We start from the raw sequence: 21,741 nt of genomic DNA, 5'->3' as shown, positions 1-21,741 counted from the left end.
ACTTCATGCTGACCGAGTTTGGTGGCGATAGGATAATTTTTCTTGGAGGAGTATATCAAATTCCAGGGGGCATGCATTTTCATACAGCCCATAATAGCCGACTTCCTGTTGGACTGGCGTAAAACTTAGAGCACGAAAGTTGTTCGGCCCGATTAAATCTATATGTGTACCGAGTTTCATATTATTACATGCAAACGTGTTTGATATATGGACCAAGTTTTTCGGACCACGTTCAAGGGGGCGCTGTTGAGCTCCCCTGCCACGCCCGGGTACCAGCTTCAGGCCGGCCCTGATGGCCGCAGGTTCTGACCTGTGTGCAAAGTTTCCAGAGTTTTCGAGCACGTTAAGGGCCCCAAAAGTGCCCGAGAAGTCCCACACAGCAGAGAAAGGGTTAAAATAAAGCCCCCCTCCTCTCTCACACACACAGACACTGAGAGAGACTGGCAAAATTCCCATCAAATCACATTCAAACCAAAATATCTGACTTCCTGTTGGTCGGAGCTAATGACTGTAAATTAGAAAGTTGTCCGGCTCGGGGAGATAAATATAAATACCGATTTTTGTTACTGTAGGTAAAACTAATACCCCATTTTTGACTAAAGGTGGCGCTACTGAGCCCCTTACCACGTCCGTTTCTGAAACTTCACACATGCCTAGTACCTAATAAATCTGATATGCATGTTGAGTTTCATGCAATTTGAAGCATGTTAAGAGCCTCAAATGCACCCAAAAAGAATATAAAAGTTTAAAGCGTTGCCATGGCAACATTATTTAAGATATCAATAATTCTTTCACAGGTCTACATCTGCCGTGTGTTTACATTATACAGATGAAGTTTGAAGCAAATCGGGTAAAAATAAGAGGGTGATTTCAAAGCATTTTGAAAGTGACACACTTCCTGCTGCCAGTTGGTGGCGCTATAACTTTGACTCACAATAGTCACATCCATGTGATCGGCCTCTTACATCGAACACACTGCTGAAGTTTCATCAAGATCAATTAATGTATGAGGATGTTATAACACACTTCCTGTTTCCAATATTCGCCATAAATTCGTTTCCTCGCCACGGCCAAACCGTTCGAGATATCAAAAATCCCCTCGCAATTTATCATCCTTCATGTCTTGACTTCATGCACACCGAGTTTCGTGGTCATCCGATGAATTCTCTAGGACAAGTGTTTCAAATGCCAGAACATGCGTTTCCATACAGCCCATAATAACCGACTTCCTGTTGGACTGGCGTAAAACTTAGAGCACGAAAGTTGTTCGGCCCGATGAGATCTATACGTGTACCGAGTTTCATATTATTACATGCAAGCGTGTTTGAGATATGGACATGTTTTTGAATCCCATTCCAGGGGGCGCTGGCGAGCCCCCCTGCCACGCCCGGGTCCCAGCTTCAGTCGGGCCCTAATGGCCGCAGGTTCTGACATTTGTGCAAAGTTTCAAGAGTTTTTGAGCACGTTAAGGCCCCCAAAAGTGCCCAAAAGGTAGTAATATAATAATAATAAAGAAGAAGAATAAATAATAATCCCATGGAAAACAATAGGGCCTTCGCCTTTTCAAGGCTTGGGCCCTAAATATAGCTGCAAGCAGCGATTACGGGCCCAAGCCGGTGGCACCGCCACCCCGGTGCCTTTAGTTGCACTAAAGGCACCGAGGTGGCGGTGCCACCGGCTTGGGCCCTCCATCGCTGCTTGCAGCTATATTTATATATATATATATATATATATATATATATATATATATATATATATATAAAAAACCCGCCACCCCGGTGCCTTTAGGGTTCCTGTGCACAACAGGCAATAACGTAACTCCGCTTTGACTGTCGAGAAGAAGTCTGCTTTAGAGCTTGCATCAGTGTGGGATCTGCAAAAGTACACATCGAGGGCACATATCAACCACAAAGTATGAGTGAGCACCCTTCTGAAACCTAAAATGAAAAATTAGACACCCTACAGTCTCATGGACTTAACGGACACATGAAATCAGCAGCCATTGTAAGTACACAACACCGAAAATTCCTATGAAGTGTGGTATATATATTCATTGAAATTACTGTACTTTAAAACACTTGTTTAAAAGAAAAAAACACATATACATAGTATAAAACACTAGATGGCACAATATACCTATTTTTAATAGAGTCTTTCTGCCCCCCTCCCCACACACACAGACAGGGGGGGCTGTCTGTGTGTGTGCCCTCCCTCCCCTCACCACACAGACACACACAATGGGGGGGGGGGCTGTCTGTGTGTGTGCCCTCCCCTCTCCACACACACACACACACACACTCACTCACACACACAGAATGGCAGGGGGAACTCTGTCAGAGAGAGACAAAACCACATTCAAACCAAAATATCTGACTTCCTGTTGGTCGGAGCTAATGACTGTAAATTAGAAAGTTGTCCGGCTCGATGTGCACAATATACATGCCAAGTTGTGTTACTGTAGGTAAAACTAACCCCCCACTTTTGTCAAAAGCATCTTGAAAGTAACACACTTCTTGCTGCCAGTTGGTGGCGCTATAACTTTGACTCACATTAGTTACATCCATGTGATGGGCCTCTTACAGCGAGCACAATGCTGAAGTTTCATCAAGATCAATTAATGTATGAAGACGTTATAACACATCGTGTTTCTCTTTTCTCGCCATAAATTTGTTTCCTCGCCACAGCCAAACCGTTCGAGATATCAAAAAGCCATCCGCAATTTAGCATCCTCAATGTCTTGACTTCATGCTGACCGAGTTTGGTGAAGATCAAATTAAATTTCTTGGAGGAGTATATAAAATTCCAGGGGCGTGCGTTTTCATACAACCCATAATAGCCGACTTCCTGTAGGGCTGGCGTAAAACTTAGAGCACGAAAGTTGTTCGGCCCGATGAGATCTATATGTGTACCGAGTTTCATACTAATTCATGCAATATTCAGTTTGATATATGGACCAAGTTTTCGGACCCCGTTAAAGGGGGCGCTGTTGAGCCCCCCTGCCACGCCCGGGTACCAGCTCCCAGCCCGGCCCAGGTTCTGACCTGTGTGCAAAGTTTCAAGAGTTTTCGAGCACGTTAAGGGCCCCAAAAGTGCCCGAGATTTTGCACACAGCAGAGAAAGGGTTAAAATAAAGCCCCCCCCCCCCCTCCTCTCTCACACACACAGACACTGAGAGAGACTGGCAAAATTCCCATCAAATCACATTCAAACCAAAATATCTGACTTCCTGTTGGTCGGAGCTAATGACTGTAAATTTGAAAGTTGTCCGGCTCGGGGAGATAAATATAAATACCGATTTTTGTTACTGTAGGTAAAACTAATACCCCATTTTTGACTAAAGGTGGCGCTACTGAGCCCCTTACCACGCCCGTTTCTGAAACTTTGCACAAGTGCTGTCCTATCTATCATATGTTGCTGCCTCATTAAACCGCTGTGCTATAAATTTAAAACATGTCTCAATTTTATAGTAGGCCTAGGCTATATATAAAATAATTAATCTTTTTGATTTTTGTTATCTTGTTTTTCATGAATGTATTTTACAACAATACAAAGAGCAATGTGTAACGTTTTACCAAATTTAGTGTTACACTTATTGTCTCATATTTGTTCCCCACTAAATGTTTTTTTCATGTTCAGATTTAATACAATTATTGTGCACTTGTGATTTTTTTTTTGGCTAAATTTTACTGCTGAATTATCCACTAATCTAGTTTATAATAGCATTTTTGTCACAGATTATGATCATATTTTTTTTTATTTGTTGTTTTTCTTTATAATGAAGTTGTCTGTATTAAGTAGATTGTGTTTAACACAAAATAGTGACTATCAGTTCAACACACAGAGTTATAGAAATTCTACTTGATTAAAAATAAAAAACTGTGCTGGTATCGGATTGGTATCGGTATCGGTCGATACTCAGAATGTTTGGTATCGGATCGGATCGATTCTGAAAAAATGGTATCGTTGCATCCCTAAAGTGCCCGAGATTTTGCACACAGCAGAGACAGGGTTAAACTAAACTAGCCCCCCTCCTCACACACACACACATACACAGATCCCCCCCTCCCCTCCCCACCCCACCCCACACAGACAGACACACACACACAGAATGCCAGAGAGACAGAGAGAGACACAATTCACATTGAAACCACAATATCTGACTTTCTGTTGGTCGGAGCTAATGACTGTAAATTAGAAAGTTGTTTGGCTTGATAAGATCAATACACACGCTGAGTTTTGTAACTGTAGGTAAAACTATAACTAAGTTATAACACACTTTATGCATCCTTTTTTAATCATAAATTCGTTTCCTCGCCACGGCCAAACCGTTCGAGATATCAAAAATCCGTCCGCAATTTAGCATCCTCCATGTCTTGACTTCATGCACACCGAGTTTCGTGGTCATCGGATGAATTCTCTGGGAGAAGTGTTTCAAATGCCAGAACATGCGTTTCCATACAGCCCATAATAGCCGACTTCCTGTTGGACTGGCGTAAAACTTAGAGCAGGAAAGTGGTTCGGCCCGATGAGATCTATATGTGTACCGAGTTTCATATTATTACATGCAAGCGTGTTTGAGATATGGACATGTTTTTGAATCCCATTCCAGGGGGCGCTGCCGAGCCCCCCTGCCACGCCCGGGTCCCAGCTTCAGCGCGGCTCTAATGGCCGCGGGTTCTGACATTTGTGTAAAGTTTCAAGAGTTTTTGAGCACGATAAGGCCCCCAAAAGTGCCCAAAAGGTAGTAAAATAATAATAAAGAAGAAGAAGAAGAAGAAGAATAAATAATAATCCTAAGAAAAACAATAGGGCCTTCGCCTTTTCAAGGCTTGGGCCCTAAATATAGCTGCAAGCAGCGATTACGGGCCCAAGCCGGTGGCACCGCCACCCTGGTGCCTTTAGTTACACTAAAGGCACCGGGCTGGCGCTGCCACCGGCTTGGGCCCTCCATCGCTGCTTGCAGCTATATTTATTTATATATATATATATATATATATATATATAAAAAACCGCCACCCCGGTGCCTTTAGGGTTCATGTGCACGACGGGCAATAACGTAACTCCGCTTTGACTGTCGAGAAGAAGTCTGCTTTAGAGCTTGCATCAGTGTGGGTTCTGCAAAAGTGCGCATAAAAAATTATATATATATATATATACCGGTATGTGTGTATATCCCCCCCCCCCTCCCCTATTTTTAACATGTATATTATTATTCTATATATATATATATATATATATATATATATATATATATATATATATCCAGAAGCACAGTATTTATCTGGAGGTTTTTGTACAGGTTTATTAATCTAATTATATTTTATGCTTATGTGTTTCTATGATATGCAATGGAAGTAAATTTTCATTTTTACATGGGTGTATTCACAACACATAGGATACAAAATAATATTTTTAGATTATTCATCATTATGTTAAGTACATCATTATTAAGCAAGTAAATGTATTTATATATATTTTTAGTAGCTAATATAACAAGCAAGTACACTGCAGGGAATCGAACCCCACCCAAGTGGTTAACCTGGAGTACCATTACCAGTGTATTTTTGCTTTTTGTAAGTATTTTGGCTATAAGGAAAAGCAAAAACTTGTATTAGCAACAGCATAATGTGACTATGTTGATTTTGGTACGTTAGCATGAGATTAAGGGAAACATTAAGTATAGTATGTATTTTATGTGATTTTTAGTTGGAATGTTTACATTTTTTAAGAGACTTTTTGAAATCACAATATTGCAAGAACAGTTATGTACTGTATTGTTTGTAATAATTTTTGTATACAGTATAAGTTAATTTAAATGTAATATAATTTTAAATGTGTATGTGAATGTATTTGTATTGTAAAACGCTTTTAATATTTAATCAGTAAGCTATAACAAACTATGGGTATCGGCATGTTTATTTATGGTGTAATATAGTGAAGTTGTCTGAATTTGTCAGATTTACATATGAAGTAGAACTATAGATATTGTTGTGTTATTCACATGCTGTTGCAATGCAAGAAAAACAAAACCTTTTTTGTTAAATTATGTTAATAAAAAAAACTAATGTATTTGTTTAGAAATGGTTAATTTTACATACGTTTAGAAATGGAATAATTGTGTAGAATATTTTTTTGAAGGATTAATTAATGTGTACATGCTAAAGCTTTAAAGTTATACATAAATGTATATAAGTAAATTAAGAAGAGCATAATAATGGTTTAACATATGAGTGTAATTAGGTACGCTCATTAACAGTACTTATTTGAACTGTGTGTTGTGTAAATGTAATAATGGATGGTTTGTACAGCACACTCACCCAGTGAAAGTAGCAGACTCATTATTGCACATAGGAATAAAATACCAAAACACTGCAATTAATTATGGACAATAATAAAACACAGATCAGAACTGTGCGTTTGTGTAAATGTAATAATGGATGGTTTGTACAGCACACTCACCCAGTGAAAGTAGCAGACTCATTATTGCACATAGGAATAAAATACCAAAACACTGCAATTAATTATGGACAATAATAAAACACAGATCAGAACTGTGCGTTTGTGTAAATCTAATAATGGATGGTTTGTACAGCACACTCACCCAGTGAAAGTAGCAGACTCATTATTGCACATAGAAATAAAATACCAAAACACTGCAATTAATTATGGACAATAATAAAACACAGATCAGAACTGTGCGTTTGTGTAAATCTAATAATGGATGGTTTGTACAGCACACTCACCCAGTGAAAGTAGCAGACTCATTATTGCACATAGGAATAAAATACCAAAACACTGCAATTAATTATGGACAATAATAAAACACAGATCAGAACTGTGCGTTTGTGTAAATCTAATAATGGATGGTTTGTACAGCACACTCACCCAGTGAAAGTAGCAGACTCATTATTGCACATAGGAATAAAATACCAAAACACTGCAATTAATTATGGACAATAATAAAACACAGATCAGAACTGTGCGTTTGTGTAAATCTAATAATGGATGGTTTGTACAGCACACTCACCCAGTGAAAGTAGCAGACTCATTATTGCACATAGGAATAAAATACCAAAACACTGCAATTAATTATGGACAATAATAAAACACAGATCAGAACTGTGCGTTTGTGTAAATGTAATAATGGATGGTTTGTACAGCACACTCACCCAGTGAAAGTAGCAGACTCATTATTGCACATAGGAATAAAATACCAAAACACTGCAATTAATTATGGACAATAATAAAACACAGATCAGAACTGTGCGTTTGTGTAAATCTAATAATGGATGGTTTGTACAGCACACTCACCCAGTGAAAGTAGCAGACTCATTATTGCACATAGAAATAAAATACCAAAACACTGCAATTAATTATGGACAATAATAAAACACAGATCAGAACTGTGCGTTTGTGTAAATCTAATAATGGATGGTTTGTACAGCACACTCACCCAGTGAAAGTAGCAGACTCATTATTGCACATAGAAATAAAATACCAAAACACTGCAATTAATTATGGACAATAATAAAACACAGATCAGAACTGTGCGTTTGTGTAAATCTAATAATGGATGGTTTGTACAGCACACTCACCCAGTGAAAGTAGCAGACTCATTATTGCACATAGGAATAAAATACCAAAACACTGCAATTAATTATGGACAATAATAAAACACAGATCAGAACTGTGCGTTTGTGTAAATCTAATAATGGATGGTTTGTACAGCACACTCACCCAGTGAAAGTAGCAGACTCATTGCACATAGGAATAAAATACCAAAACACTGCAATTAATTATGGACAATAATAAAACACAGATCAGAACTGTGCGTTTGTGTAAATCTAATAATGGATGGTTTGTACAGCACACTCACCCAGTGAAAGTAGCAGACTCATTATTGCACATAGGAATAAAATACCAAAACACTGCAATTAATTATGCACAGAATAGAACAGCTAAATCCTGTGGTTTAACAAGGATCCAAAAGATAGAGCTAAGCTCTGTTCACGGGGTCCCTGTCTCCTTTACCATGTAATCAGATCTGTACATAACCAAATCTACCAAATCAAGGCTTTACCACTTATGGATCTGTGTAAAAGTATTATATTATCTATAAGCTATAGCTGTGGAACAAGTTGTCCAACACATTTAAACATGTAACTGTTGAAATGAACACAAAACTCCCTCATGTGTGCTAAAGTAAAGTGGTATAACATTTGTGTGCACAGAAAAGTCGTTAATGTTCTTCACGTACACATGGTCAATTAAGGTTCCCTTTTCAGTTGTTGGCTTATTAACAAGTTGAACAAAACCATGATCTGACATGAAAGAGCACAGGGATTTTGATTTCAATGCATCATTATTAAAGTCTCCTATAAGCACGATTTTATTGCAAATTGAAGTCATTAAATTAATCAATTTACCTATATTTTCTTTGAAAATGGATAAAGGATATGTTTGTGGCCTATACACAACTCCAAGTAAAATGTCAATTTCAGTGAGGTGTGTGAGCATGCACTCCAAGTTAAGATTTGGGAATGTTATAGTAGTGTTTTCCACGCCACATGCTGTATATAACCCGACTCCACCATGTTGTTGAGCTTTCAAATCATTGAAAAGAGGACTATTGTTTGTGTATGCGGCTGATCGAGAAAGATTAACAAAGTTATAATTGTCTAAGTGCACATTGTCTGATTGATAGAAATCAGGCAACCATGTTTCAGTTAAACCAACACACATGGGTTGCAACTGTTGAAGACAAACCATCAAATCTTGTTTATGGCATTGCAAACTCTGCACATTTAACAAAAATATAGAAAAAGAGGTATTTGGCATAGTACAATCTAAATCGTAATGTGTCATAAAAGAAGACATTTCATTAATTGCCTCGAACACTTTGTCATTGCAATAAATACTTTTTTCTTTGAAGTCTTTTATTGTCAAACCAGACAAAGTTCTTACGCGACTTAATGCTACATAAGCCTGTCCTGCAGTAAAAACTCTTTTTAAACTAACAACAGCACTATCGACAGTTAAACCCTGAACTTTATGAACTGTGCACGCCCAAGCTAATTTTAAAGGAAACTGTCGACGAAGTCCACCTTTCGTACATACGGTTTCTTCTTCTACATATATTGGTGTAGATTGATCCATTCTTGCTGTCTCAGAGAAACGCTGGTTACGTCTTTTCATCCCCACATTACTATCATCAAAACAAACGTGAATAGTTTCAGGTAATTTATTTTTATCTGAACGTGCAATGTGTGTAACTGTACCACAAACACCATTAACTAATCCATCATTGATATCAAGATTTTTAATTAACATGACACGCGCATTTATTCCTAAAAGCAACTTTGCTGCCAAGCTTGTATTATAAACTTTTACATGATGTCTAACAAGTAATTCTAATTTACCTGTTTGCTTGCTACGTGCAAAATCTTCAGCCTCTATAGTTTCAACATCATCGCAGATTTTAATTAATTGCTCTAGGTTGTGCTCATGAACTTCATCATTAGTAGAAAATATATGTAAAGAGTCGTTATTTTCATCATTCTCACAAGTTGATAATATTTCCAAATCTTCTTTTTTTAGTGGACATTTCCTGTTTCGCTGCCTTAGTCGATTTAATAATTCAGCAAACATGCTGTCCTGTTGTCTAACAACCTGTGTCAACTCTACAACACCAAAATAATTCATCCATAAATCGATTCCTGGTACATCCACAAAGAGCGGTTTACCCTTCACAGGAGCTAATTGGAAGAAATCGCCAACAGCTATGACAGCAATATTACCAAAAATAGAAAAATCTCCGGTTTGCTTAATTTGTCTCAATCTTCCATGAATATATGTTAGCAGTTTATGGTCTACCATTGATATTTCATCTATAATTAATATTTGAAGGCTGTGGAATTTTGTGCGTAAAGAATTAAGCTTGTCTTCACTCAAAGGGGTGTATGGCAACTTCACATTTGTGGCAATACAAAAGGTTGTATGAATTGTTGAAGCTTTTAGTTGGTAGGCTGCAATGCCGGTAGGAGCGGTTAAAAGAACAGTAATGTCATCTGGATGCAGAGCAGTTTGAGACAATAATCTTGTTGCTTCATATTGTATGGCTTTAATTAAATGACTTTTTCCAGTGCCTGCTCCACCAGTAATAAAAGCATGAAATGGTTTTGGGCTTTCTCCTCTGATTTTATTCAAACACCACTGTCTAATTTTATAGAAAACGGCCATCTGAGTTTTGTTTAAAGAGCGAATTAAGCTCAAGCCATCTACACGATTCAGACAATTATCTTTTTTTTCTATCTGAGCAATTTGCTGATTGTTACATGCTAAATCTGGAATGCTGTCATGTCCCTCTACTTCTTGATCTGTCTCTTGTCTAACCTGTTTACACTCAAAACGTTGTAATTGCTGTTCAGGACAAAGTGCACACCATGCATTTTCTAACATGTCTTCATTATTAACAGTATTTTGTGCAGTGTCCATCGCATCTGTATCCTTTTCAAAAAATGATCTGTTTGTAGTTACGACATGTTGTACTAATTGTGCTGATCCAACGGTAAAAGAAACCTCACCTTCCCTATAAAAATGTTCATAATTCGTATACCCTTCTGGTTTTAGTTCAGTATCAGCACGGTATGGAAGAAAGAGTTGTAATAAACTTTGATATAATTGTTCTGGACTTTTTGTTACTGAGAATCGGGCAAAACGCACAATAGCTGGTTGAGTGCGTGTTCTTTTCACAATAAAACCCAAGTTGTTTTGTAACATTATTTTATTGGTACAAGTCTGACTTTTGTATGCAATTCGGTACTCTGACGCAAATGTGGCTAAGCACATATTATTAAAAACATGCTGATTTGGTCTATTCTTGTAGCGATCAACAAAACTTGTCATCCACATTTCTTCACTTTTCAGATTCTGAGAGTTCAACTTGTTTTGTATAACGCTAAGTGGTAAACTCATACGAACAGTATTGTCACCTGTAGGAATAAACTGAACATTCCTTGAACACTCTTTTAAATGCATGTTGGTTAATCTATAAACTGATTCCTGTGCACTAACCTCTCGATTGTGTAAATACACTGTCCCTAATTTTCTCAAAGCTTGTTTTGCATCAACATTACCTTGAGTTGTTGATTCTCGTTGGGCATTAGCTAACAACAAACCCATTTCCCTTTCAGATTTTGAAATGTAGGAAATAATATAAACAATGCAGGCATAAGCATCCGTTACATATTGTATGTCCATATTAGCATTCCAGCAACGAAGGCCAAACTTACTATACTGATTAACCCACACTTCATTTAATTGTCGTTTCAAGACAATGTGTGTAGTATTATTTATACACTTATATGCCATCTCAAACAAATTCTGATTGATTCCAACACTATCAAACAAACTTTGTATAGAATCTATGTTCTCTTCTAAAACAGCCGTCTTAACTGCTGTCATTATGCCACGAGCATATTCTATATTGACTTTATCATTTATATTTCCACTTTTAGTTGTATCTTGACAACTATTTACACCTTTATCAGGTACATCTTCCTCAGACACATCTACTTTTCTACGACATATGAACGTTTGCATTGATGGTGGCTTAGGAAAGTTAAAACGACAGACTGTGTTTTTCTTTTTGCATGTTTTAGAGTGACGTTTACTGTGACATTGCACTGATGTGACAATACTGTGTAAGTTCTCATCTTCTATGGGCACTTCGCAAGTAACATATCTATCTATAAAGGCAACAACCTCTTCGTCAGAATTTTTATCTATTTGTGGTGCATTTTTTATCCAAAACAAACAATGAACATGGGGAGAACCACGTTGTTGAAATTCAACCCTATAAAAATAATCTACAATTTCTCCAATGGGCTGAACTGGTGACATGAGCACCTCTTTCAAAAAACAATGCCACCTAAAATCAAATATGCGAGCTGCAGTAACAGGATTACGACGCAAAAGCTCACATTTGTCAGCCCATTCTAGCTGATCTAAAGTTTCCTGTCTTCCTTCATGTTTTAAAATACTTGACATCAAATTTGTCCATCTCATGTCAGCAGATGAAAACGAGCAAAACCAAGTGGGAATGCCTAACTGTCTTACCATAGCAAACAAATCTTTTTGCACACCTTGCCAGAATGATGGTGTGCCGCGGATGGGCTTCAAAAACCTGTACCCTTCATCAAAATTAAGAACTTGCCTCAAGGACTCTGTGTCTTTGAACATGTCACTTGGTATGGATTTACTACAGCCATGCCCTTTCCTTAGAGCAATAGAGACTACTTTTTCAACTTCCGACAAATACTGTGCATAAAAAATGTATTCAACATTTTGCGCAAATCTTCCATCTGCATGTAAAATTCTATTGTTAAAATAGCGTGACAGTGTTAATCTTTGTGGCCTTTTGTCACGATAAATTGAACAACCATGTGGAAATAAAACTGGAAAACATTTAGCCTCGTTGGTTTCATCTGCAAGCATTTTCACTGGATTATTCCCTTCAGCAGGTGCAATACTCAAGATCCCGTCATAGTACTGATCAAGAACTTCTTGCCCAATATCTACAGGCTGTAAACACGTGTCCATAAACACACAGTGCTGTTGCCTATCATGTAACTCATCATCAACATGTTCATTTTCTACTTCATGTTCTTCAACTATATCATCTTCATTTTCTTGCCTAGTAAACTCATTTAACCAATCATCGTTAAAAACTACATCTGAATATAACTTGTTGTATTGTTTTAAGTAATATAATGCCTGTTTAATTTTATTTGTATCAACATACTGATACTTATAATGACCTTTATAAGTTAATTTGCGCTTTAATTTCACACATACAAAAGACCCTTCAGCTTCTGTTCTAGGCAAGACATTTGTTGTGTTTTTAACATTAGCTGGTACACAAGTGACAGGACCATGAACTCCATTTTGACCACCTTTTGGCAAAGCCAACATTTTCATAAATGGAATATGCAATGAAATCAAATGTTGCTCTAAATTATTAAGGCAACTAAGCTCTTCTGGTATTGGTTGCAATTCCAGATTGTTAACAGCACTTTCTGCTGGCTTTTCACCTTTTTTCAACTTAGAATGACAAGTATAGCAAATCCAAAGCTGACCTTTACATGAATTTGCCAAATTACAGGGAATATCACATTGTTCATCACACTTATGCAAAAAAGTCTCTGTAATACATGAGTTGGCTACTAACGAAGTTGCAGAATTGTTATTGTAACATTCTTTGCTACAACATAATACTTGCGGTCTAAACAACAATCTATGGCAAACACAACAAACAAACTCTAATCCAGAACTAACTTTATCGTCAAACTGTTTTCTGACAAAATCAGAAAGCTGACGATTTTGTTGTAATTGTTCTCTTTTCATCTTGTTAATTCTTTTAATATTTGCTTTGTGTAATGCATTGTTTTGATACTTTAATTTACTTGCTTCTTTTACTGTATTTCTGTGCTTTTTATTATTATGGTATTTCACTCTGCTGTATTTCTTCATTTTATTCTTATGTTGCTTATTGACACTGTATTTGACCCTATTGTACTCTTTTAAATTTTTCCTGTGTTCCTTGTTGACACTGTATTTGACCCTACTGTACTCTTTAAGATTGTTCCTGTGTTCCTCGTTGACACTGTATTTGACCCTACTGTACTCTTTAAGATTGTTCCTGTGTTCCTCATTGACACTGTATTTCACCCTACTGTACTCTTTAAGATTTTTCCTGTGTTCCTCGTTGACACTGTATTTGACCCTATTGTACTCTTTAAGATTGTTCCTGTGTTCCTCATTGACACTGTATTTCACCCTACTGTACTCTTTAAGATTTTTCCTGCGTTCCTCGTTGACACTGTATTTGACCCTACTGTACTCTTTAAGATTGTTCCTGTGTTCCTCGTTGACACTGTATTTTACTCTATTGTACTCTTTAAGATTGTTTCTGTGTTCCTCGTTGACACTGTATTTCACCCTACTGTAATTTTTTACTTTTTCTTTATGTTGCCTATTTTCTAAATATTTTATTTTACTTGCTTGCTTTAATGATTCATTATATAAAACATTTGAATGATATCTTGTTCTAGTAACACTTTTCACATGTTGTTGAAACTCTGTATTGCTATGATACAACTCTTTGATATGGTCTTTGTTCAAGTTATTTTTACTTTTAACTCTTTTTAATGTAAAATAATTCTTTAGATATCTGGTCTTATTAACAGATACATTCGTATTTCTATCTTGATCAAAAGAAACTGTCTCAATGTGATTTATATTAACTTCATTCTGTGGCTTTACACTCTGTCTTGTGCATATTTTCCTTTCATCTTCTTTTTCATTCTGACACAACTTATAGCAAATCTGGTTATCAGGTTGTGTCACACAAATAACAACTTCATAGTGGTTTTCATTGCAGTGTTTTAAATATATCCCTTGGTTACACATCCTTCTATGCACACAACTGTACTTTAACCATCTCTCATTATGGTATGTATAAATATCAACTCCTAAATAATTAGCTGTCGATTGAATTTCCACTTCTGTGGCCCATGATCCAACAAACTTCATTTTTGAATTTGACAAATAATCTTCCATAGATGTATACTGACATCTTAAGAGATTACTGTATTCCACACTATGCAATTCCATGTGCTTTACAATTGCAAGTCGAACTGCTCTATGAGCTTTTTGTGTGCCACACACTGCTTGTGCCACTGATCTGAAGAAACAATTCCCATCACCTACAATACTAACTGTTTTACAAGGACAGCCCATTGGTCCAATTTCTGTTGGTAAAGGAACATTTTGACCATGGCATTCTCTATGAAGTTTCTCACTTAATTTTTGCTTAACTTCATGACATAGTGGACTGAAATCAAACATTCTGTTAATTCCATTTCCTAAACAAACTACATCTGAATTGTCAAAAATGTCAACATTTGATTTGCTAATCTCAGTGCTGTCCTTGAAACATTGTTTCTGTTTTTTAACAACCACACATTCTTTATTTTCTTCCAAACTCAGTTTTGAACCCTGCAATTTCCTTTTCTTAACACAATGCTGTTTTTGTGATTCACGGACAGTTGCTTTACTGCTTTTAACTTGATGTACACAAATGCCACTTAATTCAAAAATCTTTTGGTTTCCTCCCATAGAAGTAGACAAATTTTCAATGTGCCTTAAAACACAGGTCAGTGTATTGTAATATACAACCACACTAAACCCATCCCCATCAACCATCCCAGTACTACTACGGGCATGAGAATCTACTATAGCAAACTGCCCATTTTGCTTAATAATACCACAGGTATTACCACTTAGAGTTAAAAAGCATGTATCATATTTTTCAAACATTGATTGTAAACCATCAAGCAATGTTACACATGCACCAGACAAAATAAATTCTTCGTCAACCACATCTACAAATCCAGAAACAAAGTCGCCATATTCAAATTTAAATGTATTTGAATTAAAAGAGTATTGTTGAGGAAGATCTTGAATGCACAACAACTTGTCCTTCGTTGGATCAGTGATTGAACCACTTTGACGCAAACTGGTATACAAGCTGTCACCATCAGTCACAACATTATCTAAATCTTTTTTTCCCCATGAGAACACACTACGTACACTGTGCTTTGCCATTGCAGCCAAACTAATTGCAACACACTGTTTTCCTGCCCACTTGAACTGTTCATCACCCTGATGAAATGATCCACGAATGCTATGAACACTTTCTCTTTCATTCGATGTAGATGGCAGGCTTTGTTCAGTATCTTTGACTGTACATGCACTTATTTCTCCAACAACATCACTAATGTCAAAGCATTGTATGTCTGATGAGATGATGTCTACATTAATACCACAAATACTAAACTTATCTGCAGACAAGCTCGTCATTAAATTATCCATGTGAAAAACTAGGTCTTGCCAGTTTGTGTTAAAAACAACAACTGATGTACCAATGTCAGATCCCAAACCACATGCGTTACGGACATTACAGTCTACAACGACATAGAAATCGTTATGTTTCACGATAGTGCACATGTCTCCATTTATAGTCATTAAACAATATTCATGACTGAACAGCATCTCTTGTACTTTCTCATACAACTCGTTCTTTGATCCATCCAATGCCTTTCCTACTTTTACATTGCATGTTTTATTGAAAACATTATATTGCCCAGCAAAATGACGAGGAAACTGAAGGTCTCCATTAGACTCAGCTTTCATGTCCTTAACTAATTTTCTTCCCTTATTATGAATGTCTTGAAGATCTGATTTCTTCCATGTACACACATTATGCATCTTGTGCTTGACTATTGAAACTACACTGCAGGCTACACCTGTAAACTCTTCATTCACCTCTGCAGACTGCAATCTTACCTCATTGCCTGCTACGATGCCAGACACATCTGGACACACGCAAACAGGGGAAATAGAGATATCAGTCTTACTATTGTTGTTCAACGGCTTGCGTCGCATACGGGATCTCTTTAGCGGAGGCATCTAAGGAAAAACATAAGATCACATTAAAATTACAAAAAATATAATTATGTACTTTAACACATACATCAGCATTTGAAATAATACATCATTTATTTATAATCTTTATACATTTCAATAAACCAGGGTTGCTTCACACTTTAAGTCAAATTTAAGGATTTTTAAGATCTCAAGGAATAGAAATGAATACTGTACATTAGGGGGGGGGGGTAATTTCGACAGAAAAATCACATCAAGATATTTGGAAAGTTTTGTTGATAATAATGTGTTTTTGTGCTGGTACCATGATTTGTTTATAGCTGACTCATGAAGACATTAATATTATCGTATTAATATTATGCGGTGGTTCGTTCACAGCAGTGACAGAAATGATAATTTTTATTAAAGGGCAATATTTGTAACTTTAAAGATATTTCTAGGGGCATTTTTATGACGAGCTTCTTGCTGACTCTCGATTTATTCTTATTTGATTGGTTCAATAAACAGGCCAGTCACCAGAAAACATCTTTATCTTCATTTGGCTCAGAAACGTTCTCGTTGCCGAAATTGTACTTTTAATGCACACATACATGTTAAAGAATAAATAAATGAATAAATAAACCATGATTGATTAATAGGCTGTGCACCATTAGGCTGACTATATGAGCCAATAATGAAATTTGAGCTGGTGTGTTAAGAAAGAAAATGACAACAATTAACAACATGTCTGTGTTTTCAGTGCATGCTCATCAGGCCATATCAGTTTGTAATATTGATGCTGTTGAATGTAGGCCTAGTATCTGCACTACTAATCATTTCACCTGTTTACTGATCAGGGAGATTCCAGAATAATAATTATTATTTTACGAAAATTAGTTACAATAATATTTTTTCCCTTTATCGTGCACCATTTATCATCTGCAATGCCATCGTGTATCCACTAGATGGCTGTATACCCCTATATATAAACATATCTATTATGCAGTGTATTCCCTGGTTGCTGGGTTTTTATTCAAACATAATTACTTTGTCAAAGTTGAGTTCATGTTGATTTAGTATCAGTTTTTCATTACAGTAAAAATTTGGACACAGAGAAAGCATTTTGTTATTCATACTAGCTACATATAATAGCTTTATCAGTCTTATGAAAGTAATCAGAATCATTATGACAGTGCGACCAAGACAATATTTCAGAATATATAATTGAGTGCCAAATACCATAAATAGAGACATGATGTGAAAAACACTGCATTAAAATTGTTTTATTACATAAACAATGGGTGTTAAATGCTTTAATTGTAAAGTTTAACACCAGCTTAGTGGTGTAATAGATTATATAATATATACAATTTCAATCCAATAACGTTAACCTGCTTGAAATGTAGTATGAATGTCAGTCAGCCTTAATCAGTTTAATGGTGCACAGCTTATTAAGCAATCATGATTTATTTATTAATTAATTTGTGTTTTTATTTATTTATTTATTATTTAACATGTAGGCCTATGTGTGCATTAAAAGTACCATTTCGGCAGCGAGAACGTGTCTGAGCCAAATGAAGATAAAGATGTGTTCTGGTGACTGGCGTGTTTTTTTAACCAATCAGATAAGAGAAATTCGAGAGTCAGCGAGTAGCTCATGTGGTTGGCTACATGAAAAAGGTGGACCCGCCCTCCACTTCGCAGTCCAGTTAGAGTCATGTCACGCAAACTCATCATTTCATCAACGAAAGGTAGTTTTATCAGAAAATGAATCAGAAAGAAAAACAATCGCAAAGATCACAAAACAATAATTATAAAAGCGCTGTTTGCTGCCATTTATGTTGTTTTCTTAAAAATGTAAAAGACAAGCATGTTTTATCACAGGTGTAGCTTACACTCTAAAAAATGCTGGGTTGTTTCAACCCAATTTTGGGTCAAATATGCACAAACCCAGCTGTTGGGTTAAATGTTTAAATTACATTTTTAACCCAACGTTTGAGTTTGTCCATATTTGATCCAAAATTGGGTTGAAACAACCCAGCATTTTTTAGAGTGTACAATAAAAAGTGATACATTGATCAAAATGAATTCATTTGTGTCAAGAAATAAAATGGTTTAATGGAATTTTACAAAAGAAAGAGCCTAGCCTATTCCGTCGGGTTTGTTTCTGTTTATTTATTAGCCAAAAACAACAAACTCTAACCCAGAATTCTGTATCTTGACATTGTTGAAAATAACTGTGAAAATGGATTTTTGATTGCAGTCATTTTGTTTTATATTGTATGAGGTTGCACTGAATTATTTTGTTAATTGGAACTTTGTGCTTTTTTTTTCTTGAACTTTTTTTCATGTTTTTATTTTAACAAATCAGTTTTGGGCTTTAGATTCAAGGATAGTCTCAATTTGTGAGTAAACAAATTACATTTTTAAAAGAATTTACAAGAATATATTTAAATGTTTAAAATGACCTGTTAAGACGTTTATATTATTACAAAAGTTTTTCTCAAATACATGATGTTCATTTGAAATTTCTGTTTACAAAACCACCGAGAAGAAGAGTAACTTTACACAAATATATGAAGTAGCGCATCTTTTTCAACATGGAAAGAAAAGCTAATTATCATTTGAAAATATTTTTTTAATGATCATGTGACAGTGAAGGCTGGAGTAACAATGTTGAAAATTCAGGTTTGGCATTAGAGGAATACATTTTAAAATATAGAAATGTAGAGGAAAAATGTACTTCTAATAATATTTCATAATTTTATTTCTGTACTGAGTTTTGGGGTAAAATTAAAAACTTGGCAAGAGCTGTTAAGTTCAGTTGTTAATATTGTTTGTCATTTTACAGACTTTTGTGTACAATTGCAAATAAAATATTATTTTGAAAGAAATAATTTTCTGAACCGTGGGATTTTCTAAAGAGTACAAATTATAAAAAAGTCTAATACATAAAACATTTGAAAGAGAAATGACACTCCAAAATAGGGATGTCTTTTCCTTTTTTATCTGACAATGATGCTGCTTAACTGTTGACCAACTTTTTCATATAGCTTACATGGGGAGGAGATCTAGAAAACGTTTTGAGTTTCAATGTTCACAAATAATTAGGGCCCGAGCACCGATGGTGCGAGGACACTATTGGAATTGCTCTGTTTATTTAATACTATCATTGTTGTACATTTTAAAGTTCTACAATATGTAACCATAATAATACAACATTATAATAGCATCTATGTGCTTAGGAGCTGGCATTAAACCTATTGGACACTAATAACCTTGCCAGAAGATTGTAATTAAGTTTATAAAGTTTAAGTAAAACTTTATAAAGCCTATATTATAAACAGATGAATGAATAAATATACAGATAGCAAGTAGTAGCAGAAGTAGCTAAATGTAGGTCTATAACTATAGAGACAAAAATAAGGAATAAACGAAAATAAATAGCCTATAAATTCTCAAAACCAAAACTGGATATTTTTTTAAGATGTAAAAATAAATGATGAACAAACGAGTAGGCCTAAATAAAACACTTGAAATATAAATAGGCTATCACATGATGTTTTTTTCCTGACCAACAATGTCTCCTGTTAAACATTAGGCAAGATAGTTAAATTAGATATCAGTTAAATTAATATGGAATAGTGTGTGTGGCCCAATGAAAATGGCAAAATTTTCAAAGCGTTTAGATTTGCATGCAAATATGAAAAGAAAAACAACTTAATATTTGGATTCACGCAATAATTACGCATCAACGGAGCACAACAGAATAAAACTTAAAGAATCAATCAGGCAGTGACGCGAAATGTTTTACTTAAATGAGCAGATCAACAAAATGAATGAAGAAAACTGGGGTGCGTTTCCCGTACAACTATATAGCTCACTACCATAGTACGATGCATCGTTGGAGAAATCAACTAGCTCGTCACGACTGTTTCCCGAAACCGTTTGTCGCAAAGTAGCCTATCGTTCAACCACGCTGGTTTATGACGTCTCGCACGTGGTGGACTAATACATTATTTTAATTAATCTGTTTGAGATCGAACTAACGCTAGATTTTGTCATATAAGTTACAGACATGGCATCTGAAGACCATTTCTAATTTTTCTCATTTACTTTGCTTTATTACCAGACTCAATATTTGGCTCGTTCTTACATAGTAGCCAGAGCCATATAGAGAGAGAGTTGCGACAACTCCATTCACTCCAATGGAACGGTTTTTTTACAGCAATGGCGGCTCGCGGAGCCTCTCAATAGTTCCCGGAAGTAGCGGCCGCGCCATAGAGTCCCAGCAGAACAGACCGTTTGTGATGCCCTTTTAAAAGGTAAGACGTTTAAAGAACAAGATTGTATATTATCAGTACATCGGAATCAATTTAACTTGTGTATTAAAGCATGCTAGTTGATTATTGCTATCTAAATTTGTAGTTTTAGGGGACGTTATCGGATAAATGATAGGTCATTGGATAAAATTAGTAGTGCATAACAAACCACGAACAGCCTATTAATGTTAAACCCGTTATTTAATGTAGCTGTATCCTTTGTTGTGTGTAATAAGAGGGAAAACGCTTCTAAACAGAGGCCAAATATAACATTGGGAGTGTGATAGTCATTAATGGAAGTGGTAATAAGAATATCCGTTTAATTTCGTATTAAATGTGCAATAACAGAATAAAATCCTTATTTTAGATTGCATATTTGAGTAAACAAAAACGTATGGGTGGATTTTTTTTAGGCATTGTGTTTCTGTTGAATATTATCTGTCTATATTACTGTTTCAGCCCAGCTGATTTTGTATATAATTTGTCCCGTTTTTGTCTCCTTTATCTCTTTCAACCCAAGAAGCATAAGCGGATTCAGTGGATCCTGCAGACCCCCGCACTGACGCTGTACCCTCACCTTCAGTCTCAGCTCCTTGGATTTGCAAAACTTTTCTTGCTCCTTATTTTAAATAAACATTCAACTTGCCAGTGTTGGTCTTTGTGAAAAAGTGCAGATACACCTAAGTAGCCTACTATGATTAACGCTCAATTTAACAAAAGTTGTTAAATTATCTCATCTTTAAAACGAAAGGTTTATATGAAAGATGATGCCATATAATTTCGTTTTCAATTTATTATTCTTAAGACAATAGTTTATTTATTTTAAATGGTTTATTTTTGCGGACAGTTGCACAACCTGATATTTTGGGGGTTTAAGATAAAACATAAAATATGTATTATTTAAATGTATTAAAAATGAATTTAAACTAAATAG

At 35.8% G+C, this 21,741-nt stretch overlaps 1 long non-coding RNA gene across 1 annotated transcript; it reads left to right on the top strand.

The window, feature by feature from the left end:
* The first annotated feature begins 20,671 nt into the window (after nucleotides 1-20,671).
* On the top strand, nucleotides 20,672-21,453 carry LOC307003084. Its single transcript, XR_013798615.1, has 2 exons — nucleotides 20,672-20,810; nucleotides 21,328-21,453. It is a non-coding gene; the product is annotated as an uncharacterized lncRNA (long non-coding RNA).
* Nucleotides 21,454-21,741: the final 288 nt, after the last annotated feature.

Source organism: Phoxinus phoxinus (genome assembly GCF_949152265.1).
Source record: "Phoxinus phoxinus genome assembly, chromosome: 8".
NCBI lineage: Eukaryota > Metazoa > Chordata > Actinopteri > Cypriniformes > Leuciscidae > Phoxinus > Phoxinus phoxinus.
Note: the sequence above shows the minus strand (reverse complement) of the source record. Positions and strands in the feature narration are given on the sequence as shown.